This window comes from Bos taurus, chromosome 3 (genome assembly GCF_002263795.3).
Source record: "Bos taurus isolate L1 Dominette 01449 registration number 42190680 breed Hereford chromosome 3, ARS-UCD2.0, whole genome shotgun sequence".
Taxonomy (NCBI): Eukaryota; Metazoa; Chordata; class Mammalia; order Artiodactyla; family Bovidae; genus Bos; species Bos taurus.
This window is the reverse complement of record NC_037330.1, coordinates 39,164,416-39,180,594: the sequence shown is the minus strand read 5'-3', so window position 1 is coordinate 39,180,594 and position 16,179 is coordinate 39,164,416.

The following is a 16,179-nucleotide window of genomic DNA, read 5'->3' as shown; positions in this document are numbered from 1 at the left end:
CCACCAGGGAAGCTCAGAAATCAGCAAGTGAACTTAATTCAGTATACCATGTCATTTCAAGGATAAGTTCAACTATGCTGAACATCTGAATAATGAATAAACCACACTCAGAAAAATAACACAATTGAGAACAGAGTTAAATACAAGTGGAAGAGATACTGAGTTATTGAAATAAACAGTAAAAAGTAAATCCTATGGAGATCTATCTCTGGCAATGGAGACAGATTGTTTCATATAGATTTTTCCATGAATAAAAGTTATAAACTATAGTGAAAATTTTGCTTGAAGGCAACAGAGAGTAGAGAAAAACAGGTAGAAGTTGAAAAGAATACAATCCTTAAAGAAAACCATACTGGGTGATATTACTTTTATGTAGCTTTCTTCCTGAGAGCATTGTCTTGTCTGCAAGCAATTGGGTAACTAGAACTCAAGCAATAAAGCACAATCTTTTTGGCTTGAAGTGTCAGAAAATAAACTTTGAGATTGTCTGGGTGGCTAGAAATTGAAAAGTGAGGAATAATGTAAGGAGGAAACCACAGAAGTGGAGCACCAAATATCTGCAGATAAAGGCATCTCAAATACTTGAATGACCTCTGAACTACATACCTACATGTGAGTGGGAGAAACTCTAAAGAACCTGATAGAAAAACATTTGGGACATTAAAAAAAAAAAAAAAGCAGAAATTTCCACTTTTGCCATCAAAGGAAGCAGAATTTGGAATTTGAGCTCCTCAGAAGAGCTTGGTAAATATCTTGGGATTCCTAATAACTGATATAATCAAAATCTGAAAGTTAACATTAACTTTACTGCCTACTAGAATAAAAATACACTTCAGAAGAAGATGCCATGATTGAAAAATCTCTAAAATGTTAGGTTTCATTCTAAAAATTTCAGGGCTTCCCAGGGAGCACAGTGGTAAAGAATCCTCCTGCCTCCTGCAGAAGTTGAAGGAGATGTGGGTTCAGTCCTTGGGTAGAGAAGATCCCCTTGAGTAAGTAATGGCAACCCACTCCAGTATTCTTGCCTGGAAAATTTCATGGACAGAGGATCCTGGCAGGCTACAGTCCACGGGGTTGCAAAGAGTCAGACATGACTGAGTATGCACACCACACCAAAACGTTCAGTGTCACAGAAATATTTGAAATGGGAAGGAAAGGAAATTCTTATATTTAAGAGAAAGTGAAACATGCTTAGAGATGACTTAGATACTGGATTAGCAGACAAGAACTGTAAATCAGCTAAATTATGTTCAAGGCTTAAATAAAAAGCTGGGAATTCCAATGGGGAATCTCAGAGAAATGGAATGCATGGGGAAAAAACAAAAAAGCAGACATTCAAAAACTAAAAAGTGCAGTCTTGTAAGAAAATTTCAACTAATAGGTTTTACATCAGATTGGAGGTGGCAGAAGACAAATCTGAGCTTAAAAAGGTCTAAATAATGTCTGGGACAATACCAACTGGTATAACATCTATGATATTTGAGTCCTGGCAACAGAAGGGGAAGAGAATAAGTGAAAACACACACACACACACACACACACACACACACATATACATACATACATACAGGAAAAAAAATAAAACCTGAAAACACTCACAATTTGGGGAAAAGCATGAGCCAGCTTAGAGCCAGAAGCTTACTTAGCAAACCCAAGAAGGACAAACACAAAACCATACACAAGCACATTGAGTCTAGGTGCTTAAGTACTGGAGTGGGTTTCCATTGCCTTCTCCTAGGTGCTTAAAACTAAAGATAAAAGAGAAAAACCTTGAAAGAAGCCAGAAATAAAGAGCATATTCAAATCAAGGGGACAATGACACTAATGAAATATGTTGATAAAGACATACTGTGACTTTTTAATAGGAAAACTGACAGCTTAAAACAAGTTTATAACATTGTATTTTGGGTTTTAAAGCATTTGTAGACATGAGATATATGACAACAATACAATAAAACTGTGGGTTGCTAAGTGGAAATATGAACCTCCAGTACTTTGGCCACCTCATGCAAAGAGTTGACTCACTGGAAAAGACTCTGATGCTGGGAGGGATTGGGGGCAGGAGGAGAAGGGGACGACAGAGGATGAGATGGCTGGATGGCATCACCGACTCGATGGACGTGAGTTTGAGTGAACTCCAGGGGATGTTGATGGACAGGGAAGCCTGGCGTGCTGAGATTCATGGGGTTGCAAAGAGTCAGACACGACTGAGCAATTGAACTTAACTGAACTGAAGTGGAAATATATGATACAGTTCTTATGTTTAATTGTAATGAAAAATATTAACTATATGAAGACTGTGAAAGATAATGATGGCCATTTTAATCCTTTGAATAACCACCAAAAATTAAGTTTACTTGAAAGTTAGTAGAGCAGTTAAAATGGAATGATTAAGAATACGTAATTATGTGGACGGAGAAGGCAAGGCACCCCATGCCAGTACTCTTGCCTGGAAAATCCCATGGACGGTGGAGCCTGGTGGGCTGCAGCCCGTGGGGTTGCGAAGAGTCGGACACGACTGAGCGACTTCACTTTCACTTTTCACTTTCCTGCATTGGAGAACGAAATGGCAACCCACTCCAGTGTTCTTGCCTGGAGAATCCCAGGGACGGGGGAGCCTGTTGGGCTGCCGTCTATGGGGTCACACAGAGTCAAACACAACTGAAGTGACTTAGCAGCAGCAGTAGCAGAATTATCTGGAAAATCCTGGGTGTACAAGTCACTGTTAATGCAATGAAAAGACAGAAAACTACAATATATATTGACAAAAGACTTGTAACTAAAATGTATAAAGCATTCCTAGAAATCAATAATAAACATACTCTTTGACACTGCCTTAAACTTTTGCATATGCTTATCCCATGAGCTTGTAATTCCATTTAAATATTTACCCAAGAGAAGAGAAAGCATATTTCCATAAAAAGTCTGGCATAGGTATGTTTATACAGCTTTACACATAGAAGTCACATGTTTCAAAATACCTAAATTCTATCATAAAGAGATGGATGAACAAATTGTGGTGTATGTTTACTCAGTGGAACAATATTCTGTAATATTGGGTTGGCCAAAAAGTTTGTACAAGTTTTCCATAATGTGAATTTCTAAATGAACTTTTTGGCCAACATGATAATAATGTACTACTGTTCTGACAATATTAATAAACTGAAAAAATATTTAGTATAAGAGTTCACACTATTTGGTTTCATTTTAGTGAAGTTCAAGAAAAGGAAAAATGAATATTTAACAAATAGAATTTGGAGAGTGGATGCCTATTGGGGCTGGGGTTTATTGGATGGGGAAATGTGAATTTTATGAGGTGATGTAAAAATTCTCTGTTTTGATAAGGATTTTAGTTGACAGGTATACATAATAAGACTAATGGAATTGTAAAGTGTGGATCCATTATTTCACCATATGCCAATTTTGCCTCAATGAAAATAAAAGTTAATCTTGCAGTATTATTTGACTTGAAGTTTTCTATGCAGTTTTTTTTTTTTTTTTTCCTGCTAATATTCCTGTTTGGTTGAATAATTTTTAAACGTGTTTCTCATCAGTTTAGAACTAGATAGTCGCATACACTTTATTTCAATATTATTGCTTTCATTTATTATTTATAAAGCATCAATAATTAATGTGATAGTCTACAAATACAGTTCACATTATCAAAGGCCCTACAATTCAAAAAAGAGAGAGAGTTTGACACCAAGAAGTGCTGTGTTATAAATGTAAGCTAACATAAGATTAGGCTACATCTGTTTTCTTGTTTCTTTATCTTATGTTATTTTCTCTGTATTTTTTCTCTATTGTACTAGGAAAGTAAATTGCAGAAACTGCTATTTAAAGAGCTTTAAGAAGAAAGTTCACAAATGACAAGAGATGCACATAGGCTTGTAGCCTAGGGGCTTTCAAAGTGGATAGTTATTTAAAGTCTTTTTCAACAGATATAGACAGTGGATCCAAGTGGAAAAAGTCTCTGCATTAAAATTTTCTAAAAGATGGTAATGCTGCTAAGTCACTTCAGTCATGTCCGACTCTGTGTGACCCCATAGACAGCAGCCCAACAGGCTCCTCTGTCCCTGGGATTCTCCAGGCAAGAACACTGGAGTGAGCTGCCATTTCCTTCTCCAATGCGTGAAAATGAAAAGTGAAAGTGAAGTCGCTCAGTCGTGTCCGACCCTTACCGACCCCATGGACTGCAGCCTACCAGGCTCCTCCATCCATGGGATTTTCCAGGCAAGAGTACTCAAGTGGGTTGCCATTGCCTTCTCCTAAAGATGGTAATAGGAAACACATGTTAACATTTGCTCTTATACTTGCTCTGAACAGCTTTCTCAAAGTGTGCTCTCTCTGCATATATATATATATATGTGTGTGTGTGTGTGTGTATGTATAATACATATTTTATATCATATATATATATATACATATGCTTATGTATACAATGTGTTTATATACAGATACATATATATATATGAATATACTCATATTTTCATAGTTTCTATTCTATGTTTTCAATTAGTATTTTATTAGGCATGTTTCATCTCCCCAACCCAGGTATCAAACCTGCTCTCCTGCATTGCAGGCAGATTCTTTACCATCTGAGTCACCAGAGAAGCCCACTATAATTTTAACTGAGTTAATCTGAATTTATAAATGTATTTAATATTTGAAAAGTTAAAACTAAAATCTCTTCTCAGATTTTCTAAGTATCTAATGGAGATAATGATAGAAAGTATTGCATAATTGGCTTAAAGCTCAACATTCAGAAAACTAAGATCATGGCATCTGGTCCCACCACTTCATGGGAAACAGATGGGGAAACAGTGGAAACAGTGTCAGACTTTATTTTTCTGGGCTCCAAAATCACTGCAGATGGTGACTGCAGCCATGAAATTAAAAGACACTTACTCCTTGGAAGGAAAGTTATGACCAACCTAGATAGCATATGCAAAAGCAGAGATATTACTTTGCCAACAAACGTTCGTCTAGTCAAGGCTATGGTTTTTCCTGTGGTCATGTATGGATGTGAGAGTTGGACTGTGAAGAAGGCTGAGCACCGAAGACTTGATGCTTTTGAACTGTGGTGTTGGAGAAGACTCCTGAAAGTCCCTTGGACTGCAAGGAGATCCAACCAGTCCATTCTGAAGGAGATCAGCCCTGGGATTTCTTTGGAAAGAATGATGCTAAAGCTGAAACTCCAGTACTTTGGCCACCTCATGTGAAGAGTTGACTCATTGGAAAAGACTCTGATGCTGGGAGGGATTGGGGGCAGGAGAATAAGGGGATGACAGAGGATGAGATGGCTGGATGGCGTCACTGACTCAATGGACGTGAGTCTGAGTGAACTCCGGGAGTTCATGATGGACAGGGAGGCTTGGCGTGCTGCGATTCATGGGGTCGCAAAGAGTCGGACACGACTGAGCAACTGATGTGATATGAGAAGAGAGACTGACACATTACAACCCTACTCAAGTTTTCTATTATTCAAATTATTAAATTCTTATTAAATTTTCAACAATATGACTGTTTCTATTGTTTGTTGTTTATGTAAATGATGTCTATTTTTTCTTACTGCTTGTGGCCCAGAAACTTAAAAATAAGCCTTTTAAATCAAATTCATGCCTACATCTATAGGAATAATTCTATCTATGTAACAGTAAACTTAAAAAAGGCAGAGGGGGGAAGGAGTGTAAGGGAAAAAAAGAATTTATGTCTGGTATTTTCCTTTTAATCTAAGAAATATTTCCTTTTTTGTTATGAGTTCAGGAGGAAGAATCAGTTGAGAAATCATAGTAACTCAGAGCTTCAATAATTTATTGTGTAAGTTCTTTAAGAGAAACAGATAATATAGACAATATATATTTACAGTGGATTAAAACTAGTTAGGGGAGGAGGAGCTAAGATGGCGGAGGAGTAGGACGGGGAGAACACTTTCTCCCCCACAAATTCATGAAAAGAACATTTAAATGCCAAGTAAATTCCACAAAACAATTTCTGAATGCTGGCAGAGGACATCAGGCACCCAGAAAAGCAACCCAAGTCTTCGAAAGGAGGTAGGAAAAAAATATAAAAGACAAAAAAAGAGACAGAAGAGGGAGGGATGGAGTTCCATCCCGGGAAGGGAGTCTTAAAAAGAGAGAAGTTTCCAAATACCAGGAAACCTTCTCACTGCCGAATCTGTGCCGAGCCTTGGAAGCACAGAGGGCAACATAACAGGGAAGAAAAATAAATAAACAAATAAAACCTGCATATTACGAGCCCTACAGTAACTCCCCCACTGGACAAGCAGCGCAGACACCTGCACATGCCACTAGCAAGCGGGGACTGGGCAGGGAGGCACAGCGCAGGCTGCATCGCTTAGAGTAAGGATCTGGCCTGAATACCCGGTGCGCTATCTAAGCAAAATAATTTGGGCTAGCAAACCAGACTGTGGGATATCTACCATGCGAAAAGCCAGCCCTAACCTAAGACACTGCCAGGCCGCGCACGGAACAAAGGACTGAACAGAGATAGCCGGCTGTAGACTGTCCCCCTCCGGTGACAGGCAGCCAGAACCAGAAGGGGACAATCACAGCCCCAGAGAGACAATATCTATAAAACTGTAAGCAGGCTCCTTTACTAACTAAAACTTCTTGGGGGTCTGGACGATCAACATCCACCTGAGAAGGTGCGCCAGTTGTACACCTAGATAAGCGAGCAGCGGGGAGGTGATAAGTCACAGCAATCGCACTCGCCAAACACCTCATCACCTGAGCTGCTTGGACCTGGGAAGGGCACAAAACGCAGGCCCAACCGAGTCTGCACCCCTGAGGACTACCCGAGTGCCTGAACTTGAGCGGCCTAGACCCAGGAGGTGCAAGCAGCCCAGGGCTGGCCATGGGTGGTTCCCGGCGGAGCAACCTAGAGCCTGAGCAGTGTGGGCAGGGAGGCTACACGCGCCATGAGTGGGGGCAGGCCCAGTGTGGCTGAAGCACTGAGAGCACAGGCCAGTGTTATTTGCAGTGTCCCTCCCTCCCCACAGCACGACTGAACAAGTGAGCCAAAAAAAAAGTGTCCACCACCGTCCCCTTTGTGTCAGGGCAGAAACCAGACACTGAAGAGACCAGCAAACAGAAGAAGCTATAACAGAGGGAACCGCCTTGGAAGCTACAGGCAATAGATTAAACCCTGTGGTTAATACCGACTACATAGGAAGGGGCCTATAGATCTTGAGAAATATAAGTCAGACCAAGGAACTAGCCGAAAATGAACTGACCCCACAATACTCACAACAAAACCAGAGAAAGTCCTAGATATATTTTTACTATTTTTACAATCATTCTTTCTTTCTTTCTTTTTTTTAATTAAAAAAAATTTTTTAAGTCCTCTATTATTCCTTTAATTTTCACTTTCATAACCCACTATTACTTTGCAAAAAAAAAAGACCCTATTTGTTTAAAGCAAACTTCATATATATATTTTTTATAATTTTTGTGACCTTGTTTTTTTTTTTCCTTCTTTTCTTTAACATTGTATTTTAAAAATTCCAATCTCTACTCTAGATTTTTAATTTTAGCTTTTTGGTATTTGTTATCAATTTTGTACCTATATTTTTTTTTTATATAATTTTTGTGACTTTTTTTTCTCTTTCCTTCTCTTCTTCTTTTATATAACATTGTATATCTGAAATTCCAAACTCTACTCTAGATTTTTAAGTTATGCTTTTTGGTATTTGTTACCAATTTTGTACCTATATTTTCTTTATAATTTTTGCAACTTTGTTTTTGTTTGCTTGTTTGTTTTCTCTTTCTTTTTTTTCTTCTTTATTTTTAACATTGTATTTTTGAAATTCCAAACTCTAGATGTTTAACTTTTGCTTTTTGTTATCTGTTATCAATTTTGTACCTATATTTTCTTTATAATTTTTGCGACTTTGTTTGTTTTTGTTTGTTTGTTTTTTCTCTCTTTCTTTTCCTCCTTCTTTTCTTTAACATTGTATTTTTGAAATTCCAAACTCTACTCTAGATTTTTAATTTTTGCTTTTATGTATTTGTTACCAATTTTGTACCTTTAAGAACCCAATCTTCAGTATCCATTTTTCACTAGGGAGTGAGATTACTGGCTTGACTGCTCTCTCTCCCTTTGGACTCTCCTTTTTCTGCACGGGGTCGCCTGTGTCTCCTCCCTAACCTCTCTCTACTCTACCCAACTCTGTGAATTTATGTGTGTTCCAGATGGTGGAGAACACTTAGGGAACTGATTACTGGCTGGATCTGTCTCCCTCCTTTTCATTTCCCCCTTTTATCCTCCTGGCCACCTCTGTCTCCTTCCTCCTTCTTCTCTTCTCTGTATAACTCCATGAACATCTCTGAGCGGTCCAGTTGTGGAGTGCACATAAGGAAGTGATTACTGGCTAGCCCACTCTCTCCTCTAATGATTCCACCTCATCTCATTCAGGTCACCTTTAACTCCCTCCTCCCTCTTCTCTTCTCCATGTAACGCTGTGAACCTCTCTGGGTGACCCTCACGGTGGAGAAACTTTTCATCTTTAACGTAGATGTTTTATCAATGGTGATGTATAGATGGAGAAGTTTTCAAACTACTGTAAAAATAAGACCAATAACTGGAAGCAGGAGGCTTAAGTCCAAACCCTGACTCCAGAGAACTCCTGACTCCAGGGATGATTAATTGACAGGAGCTCATCAAATGCCTCCATACATACACTGAAACCAAGCACCACACAAGAGCCAACAAGTTCCAGGGCAAGACATACCAAGCAAATTCTCCAGCAACACAGGAACACAGCCCTGAGCTCCAAGGTACAGGCTACCCAAAGTTACCCCAAAACCACAGACATCTCATAAATCATTACTGGACACTTCATTGCATTCCGGAGAGAAGAAATCCAGCTCCACCCACCAGAACACTGACACAAGCTTCCCTAACCAAGAAACCTTGACAAGCCACCTGTACAAACCCACACACAGTGAGGAAACGCCACAACAAAGAGAACTCCACAAACTGCCAGAATACAGAAAGGACACCCCAAACTCAGCAATTTAAACAAGATGAAGAGACAGAGGAATACCCAGCAGATAAAGGAACAGGATAAATGTCCACCAAACCAAACAAAAGAGGAAGAGATAGGGAATCTACCTGATAAAGAATTCCGAATAATGATAGTGAAAATGATCAAAAATCTTGAAATCAAAATGGAATCACAGATAAATAGCCTGGAGACAAGGATTGAGAAGATACAAGAAAGGTTTAACAAGGACCTAGAAGAAATAAAAAAGAGTCGATATATAATGAATAATGCAATAAATGAAATCAAAAACACTCTGGAGGCAACAAATAGTAGAATAACAGAGGCAGAATATAGGATTAGTGAATTAGAAGATAGAATGGTAGAAATAAATGAATCAGAGAGGAAAAAAGAAAAACGAATTAAAAGAAATGAGGACAATCTAAGAGACCTTCAGGACAATATTAAACGCTACAACATTCGAATCATAGGGGTCCCAGAAGAAGACAAAAAGAAAGACCATGAGAAAATACTTGAAGAGATAATAGTTGAAAACTTCCCTTAAATGGGGAAGGAAATAATCACTCAAGTCCAAGAAACCCAGAGAGTCCCAAACAGAATAAACCCAAGGCGAAACACCCCAAGACACATATTAATCAAATTAACAAAGATGAAACACAAAGAACAAATATTAAAAGCAGCAAGGGAAAAACAACAAATAACACACAAGGGAATTCCCATAAGGATAACAGCTGATCTTTCAATAGAAACTTTTCAAGCAAGGAGGGAATGGCAAGACATACTTAAAGTGAAGAAAGAAAATAACCTACAGCCCAGATTAGTGTACCCAGCAAGGATCTCATTCAAATATGGAGGAGAAATCAAAAGCTTTACAGACAAGCAAAAGCTGAGAGAATTCAGCACCACCAAACCAACTCTCCAACAAATACTAAAGGATATTCTCTAGACAGGAAACACAAAAACAGTGTATAAATTCGAACTCAAAACAATAAAGTAAATGGCAACGGGATCATACTTATCAGTAATTACCTTAAACATAAATGGGTTGAATGCCCCAACCAAAGGACAAAGACTGGCTGAATGGATACAAAAACAAGACCCCTACAGATACTGTCTACAAGAGATCCACTTCAAAACAGGGGACAAATACAGACTGAAAGTGAAGGGTTGGAAAAAGATTTTCCATGCAAATAGGGACCAAAAGAAAGCAGGAGTAGCAATACTCATATCAGATAAAATAGACTTTAAAACAAAGGCTGTGAAAAGAGACAAAGACGGTCACTACATAATGATCAAAGGATCAATCCAAGAAGAAGATATAACAATTATAAATATATATGCACCCAACACGGGAGCACCGCAATATGTAAGACAAATGCTAACAAGTATGAAAAGAGAAATTAACAATAACACAATAATAGTGGGAGACTTTAATACCCCACTCACACCTATGGATAGATCAACTAAACAGAAAACTAACAAGGAAACACAAACTTTAAATGATACAACAGACCAGTTAGACCTAATTGATATCTATAGGACATTTCATCCCAAAACAATGAATTTCACCTTTTTCTCAAGTGCACACGGAACCTTCTCCAGGATAGATCACATCCTGGGCCATAAATCTAGCCATGGTAAATTCAAAAAAATTGAAATCATTCCAAGCATCTTTTCTGACCACTATGCAGTAAGATTAGATCTCAATTACAGGAGAAAAACTATTAAAAATTCCAACATATGGAGGCTGAACAACATGCTACTGAATAACCAACAAATCACAGAATAAATCAAAAAAGAAATCAAAATATGCATAGAAATGAATGAAAATGAAAACACAACAACCCAAAACCTGTGGGACACTGTAAAAGCAGTGCTAAGGGGAAGGTTCATAGCAATGCAGGCATACCTCAAGAAACAAGAAAAAAGTCAAATAAATAACCTAACTCTATACCTAAAGCAACTAGAAAAGGAAGAAATTAAGAACCCCAGGGTGAGTAGAAAGAAAGAAATCTTAAAAATTAGGGCAGAAATAAATGCAAAAGAAAAAAAAGAGACCATAGCAAAAATCAACAAAGCCAAAAGCTGGTTCTTTGAAAGGATAAATAAAATTGACAAACCATTAGCCAGACTCATCAAGAAACAAAGGGAGAAAAATCAATAAAATTAGAAATGAAAATGGAGAGATCACAACAGACAACACAGAAATACAAAGGATCATAAGAGAGTACTATCAACAATTATATGCCAATAAAATGGACAACGTGGAAGAAATGGACAAATTTTTAGAAAAGTACAACTTTCCAAAACTGGACCAGGAAAAAATAGAAAATATTAACAGACCCATCACAAGCACGGAGATTGAAACTGTAATCAGAAATCTTCCAGCAAACAAAAGCCCAGGTCCAGACGGCTTCACAGCTGAATTCTCCCAAAAATTTAGAGAAGAGCTAACACCTATCCTACTCAAACTCTTCCAGAAAATTGCAGAGGAAGGTAAACTTCCAAACTCATTCTATGAGGCAACCATCACCCTAATACCAAAACCTGACAAAGATGCCACAAAAAAAGAAAACTACAGGCCAATATCACTGATGAACATAGATGCAAAAATCCTTAACAAAATTCTAGCAATCAGAATCCAACAACACATTAAAAAGATCATACACCATGACCAAGTGGGCTTTATCCCAGGGATGCAAGGATTCTTCAATATCTGCAAATCAATCAATGTAATACACCACATTAACAAATTGAAAAATAAAAACCGTATGATTATCTCAATAGATGCAGAGAAAGCCTTTGACAAAATTCAACATCCATTTATGATAAGAACTCTCCAGAAAGCAGGAATAGAAGGAACATACCTCAACATAATAAAAGCTGTATATGACAAACCCACAGCAAACATTATCCTCAATGGTGAAAAATTGAAAGCTTTTCCTCTAAAGTAAGGAATGAGACAAGGGTGCCCACTTTAACCATTACTGTTCAACATAGTTTTGGAAGTTTTGGCCACAGCAATCAGAGCAGAAAAAGAAATAAAAGGAATCCAAATTGGAAAAGAAGAAGTAAAACTCTCACTGTTTGCAGATGACATGATCCTCTACATAGAAAACCCTAAAGACTCCACCAGAAAATTACTAGAACTAATCAATGATTATAGTAAAGTTGTAGGATATAAAATCAACACACAGAAATCCCTTGCATTCCTATACACTAATAATGAGAAAACAGAAAGAGAAATTAAGTAAACAATTCCATTCACCATTGCAACAGAAAGAATAAAATACTTAGGAATATATCTACCTAAAGAAACTAAAGACCTATATATATAAAACTATAAAACACTGGTGAAAAAAATCAAAGAGGACACTAATAGATGGAGAAATATACCATGTTCATGGATTCGAAGAATCAATATAGTGAAAATGAGTATACTACCCAAAGCAATCTATAGATTCAATGCAATCCCTATCAAGCTACCAACAGTATTCTTCACAGAGCTAGAACAAATAATTTCACAATTTGTATGGAAATACAAAAAACCTCGAATAGCCAAAGCGATCTTGAGAAAGAAGAATGGAACTGGAGGAATCAACCTACCTGACTTCAGGCTCTACTACAAAGCCACAGTTATCAAGACAGTATGGTACTGGCACAAAGACAGAAATATAGATCAATGGAACAAAATAGAAAGCCCAGAGATAAATCCACGCACATATGGGCACCTTATCTTTGACAAAGGAGGCAAGAATATACAATGGATTAAAGACAATCTCTTTAACAAGTGGTGCTGGGAAAACTTGTCAACCACTTGTAAAAGAATGAAACTAGAGAACTTTCTAACACCATACACAAAAATAAACTCAAAATGGATTAAAGATCTAAACGTAAGACCAGAAACTATAAAACTCCTAGAGGAGAACATAGGCAAAACACTCTCTCACATACATCACAGCAGGATCCTCTATGACCCACCTCCTAGAATATTGGAAATAAAACCAAAAATAAACAAATGGGACCTAATTAAACCTAAAAGCTTCTGCACAACAAAGGAAACTATGAGCAAGGGAAAAGGCAGCCTTCAGAATGGGAGAAAATAATAGCAAATGAAGCAACTGACAAACAACTAATCTCAAAAATATACAAGCAACTCCTACAGCTCAATTCCAGAAAAATAAATGACCCAATCAAAAAATGGCCCAAGAACTAAATAGACATTTCTCCAAAGAAGACATACAGATGGCTAACAAACACATGAAAAGATGCTCAACATCACTCATTATCAGAGAAATGCAAATCAAAACCACTATGAGGTACAATTTCATGCCAGTCAGAATGGCTGTGATCCAAAAGTCTACAAGCAATAAATGCTGGAGAGGGTGTGGAGAAAAGGGAACCCTCTTACACTGTTGGTGGGAATGCAAACTGGTACAGCCACTATGGAGAACAGTGTGGAGATTCCTTAAAAAACTGGAAATAGAACTGCCTTATGATCCAGCAATCCCACTGCTGGGCATACACACTGAGGAAACCAGAAGGGAAAGAGACACGTGTACCCCAATGTTCATCACAGCACTGTTTATTATAGCCAGAACATGGAAACAACCTAGATGTCCATCAGCAGATGAATGGATAAGAAAGCAGTGGTACATATACACAATGGAGTATTACTCAGCAATTAAAAAGAATAAATTTGAATTAGTTTTAATGAGGTGGATGAAACTGGAGCCTATTATACAGAGTGAAGTAAGCCAGAAGGAAAAACACCAATACAGTATACTAACACATATATATGGAATTTAGAAAGATGGTAACAATAACCGTGTATACAAGACAGCAAAAGAGACACTGATGTATAGAACAGTCTTTTGGACTCTGTGGGAGAGGGAGAGGGTGGGATGATTTGGGAGAATGGCATTGAAATACGTATAATATCATATATGGAACAAGTCACCAGTCCAGGTTCGATGCAGGATACTGGATGCTTGGGGCTGGTGCACTGGGATGACCCAGAGGGATCGTATGGGGAGGGAGGAGGGAGGAGGGTTCAGGGTGGGGAACACATGTATACCTGTGGCGGATTCATTTCGATTTTTGGCAAAACCAATACAATATTGTAAAGTTTAAAATTTAAAAAAAAAAAAAAAAAAAAAAAAACTAGTTAGGGTTTTCCTGGTAGCTCAGACTTGGGTTCAATGCATGTGATGGTCAGGAATATTCTCTGGAGAAGGAAATGGCAACCCACACCAGTATTCTTACCTGGAGAATTCCATGGACAGAGGAGTCTGGTGGGCTACAGTCCATGGGTTCGCAAAGAATCGGATATGACTGAGCAACTTACATCACTACTAAGGCATTGATACAGGGAACCAAAAGTATGAGAGCTCTAGTCTCCTTTTTGTTTATTTAATTATCTTGATCTCACTTAAACAAAGAGATGAAACAGCCTACAGAAAATTTAGGCTGGAAAATATATTCTATAAATCATGAAGTATCTCAGCAGGACCAGGCACTTTTACTACCTGCATATCATAAGCCACTTCTGGTAGCAAAGTGAGTTTACAAAATTTTTGAACACCTTGAGGCCAGATAATTCTCTTCATGGTCTATGAAATTGAGAGCATGGTCATCATGGTCATTAGCTCAGATCGGGAGAATTAATGTCTTTTTTGTCTCCTAGTGACAACATCATATTCTGCAGGTTGCCTATGGTTTGTTATGTGCCATATCATATTTACTGATTTGTGTATTTTGAACTACCCTTGTATCCCAAGGATAAATCCCAGTTACTCATGGTGTATGATTCTTTTAATGTGTTGTTTAATTCAATTTGTTAGAATTTTACTATGGATTTTTTCCATTTCTATGCATCAGGGATATTTTCCTGTAATTTTCTTAGTGCCTTTGTCTAGTTTTGGTATCAGAGTAATACTGGTTTCCTAAAATTAGTTTGAAAGTACCTTCCTCTTCAAGTGTCTGGAAGTTTGAAAATTTGTTCTTGTTCAGTCACTCAGTCACGTCCAACCCTTTACAACCCCATGGACTGCATCATGCTAGGCCTCCCTGTCCTTCACCATTTCCTGGAGTTTACCCAAGTTCATGTCCATTGCATCAGTGATGCCATCCAACTGTCTCATCTTCTGTTGCCCTCTTTTCCTTCTGCCTTCAGTCTTTCCCAGCATCAGGGTCCCTTTGTTTTTAACCAATTAATTAGCTTCTTCCTTTTGGTTCTTCTTACTTGTTCTTAGCTTAAATGTTACTTCCCATAGAAGCCTTCTCTGAACTGAATTCAAGTTCTCCTACATAAATGTTTTATTATTGCTTTTACATTTTCCTCTTCGAATTTGTCACAATTTAAAATTAATTTACAATTACATATTATCTTTGTGATTATTTATTCAGTGTCTGTCTCTAACACTGGTCAGTAAGACCCATATGGGTAGCAACCATGTCTTTCTGTTCACTTTGAGTCCCTAGATTCTAATACAATGCCTCAATAGAACAACATGGACATGTGGACATGATTGGAAGGAGAATGAGGGGTGAGCTGAGAGTTGGGACTGACATATATACACTGCTGCTGCTGCTAAGTCACTTCAGTCGTGTCCGACTCTGTGCAACCTCATAGACAACCCACCAGGCTCCCCCGCCCCTGGGATTCTCCAGGCAAGAACACTGGAGTGGGTTGCCATTTCCTTCTCCAGTGCATAAAAGTGAAAATTGAAAGTGAAGTCGCTTAGTCATTTCTGACTCTTCGCAACCCCATGGACTGCAGCCTACCAGGCTCCTCCATCCAAGGGATTTTCCAGGCAAGAGTATTGGAGTGGGGTGCCATTTCCTTCTCCAACATATATACACTACTATGTGTAAAATAGATGGCTAGTGGGAACCTGCTGTATAGTACAGGGAGCTCAGCTTGGTGCTCTGTGATGACTTCAAGGTGTGGGATGAGGGGGAAGTGGGAGGGAGGCTCAAGACAAAGGGGATATAAGTCTACATATAGCTGATTCATGTTGTTATCCAGCAGAAAGCAACACAACATTTCAAAGCAATTATACTCCAATAAATTATATATATATATATATTTTTTTTTTTTTTTCTTGAACAAATAATTTCAAACTAGGGGTAGAGCCAGTTTTGCCACTTGC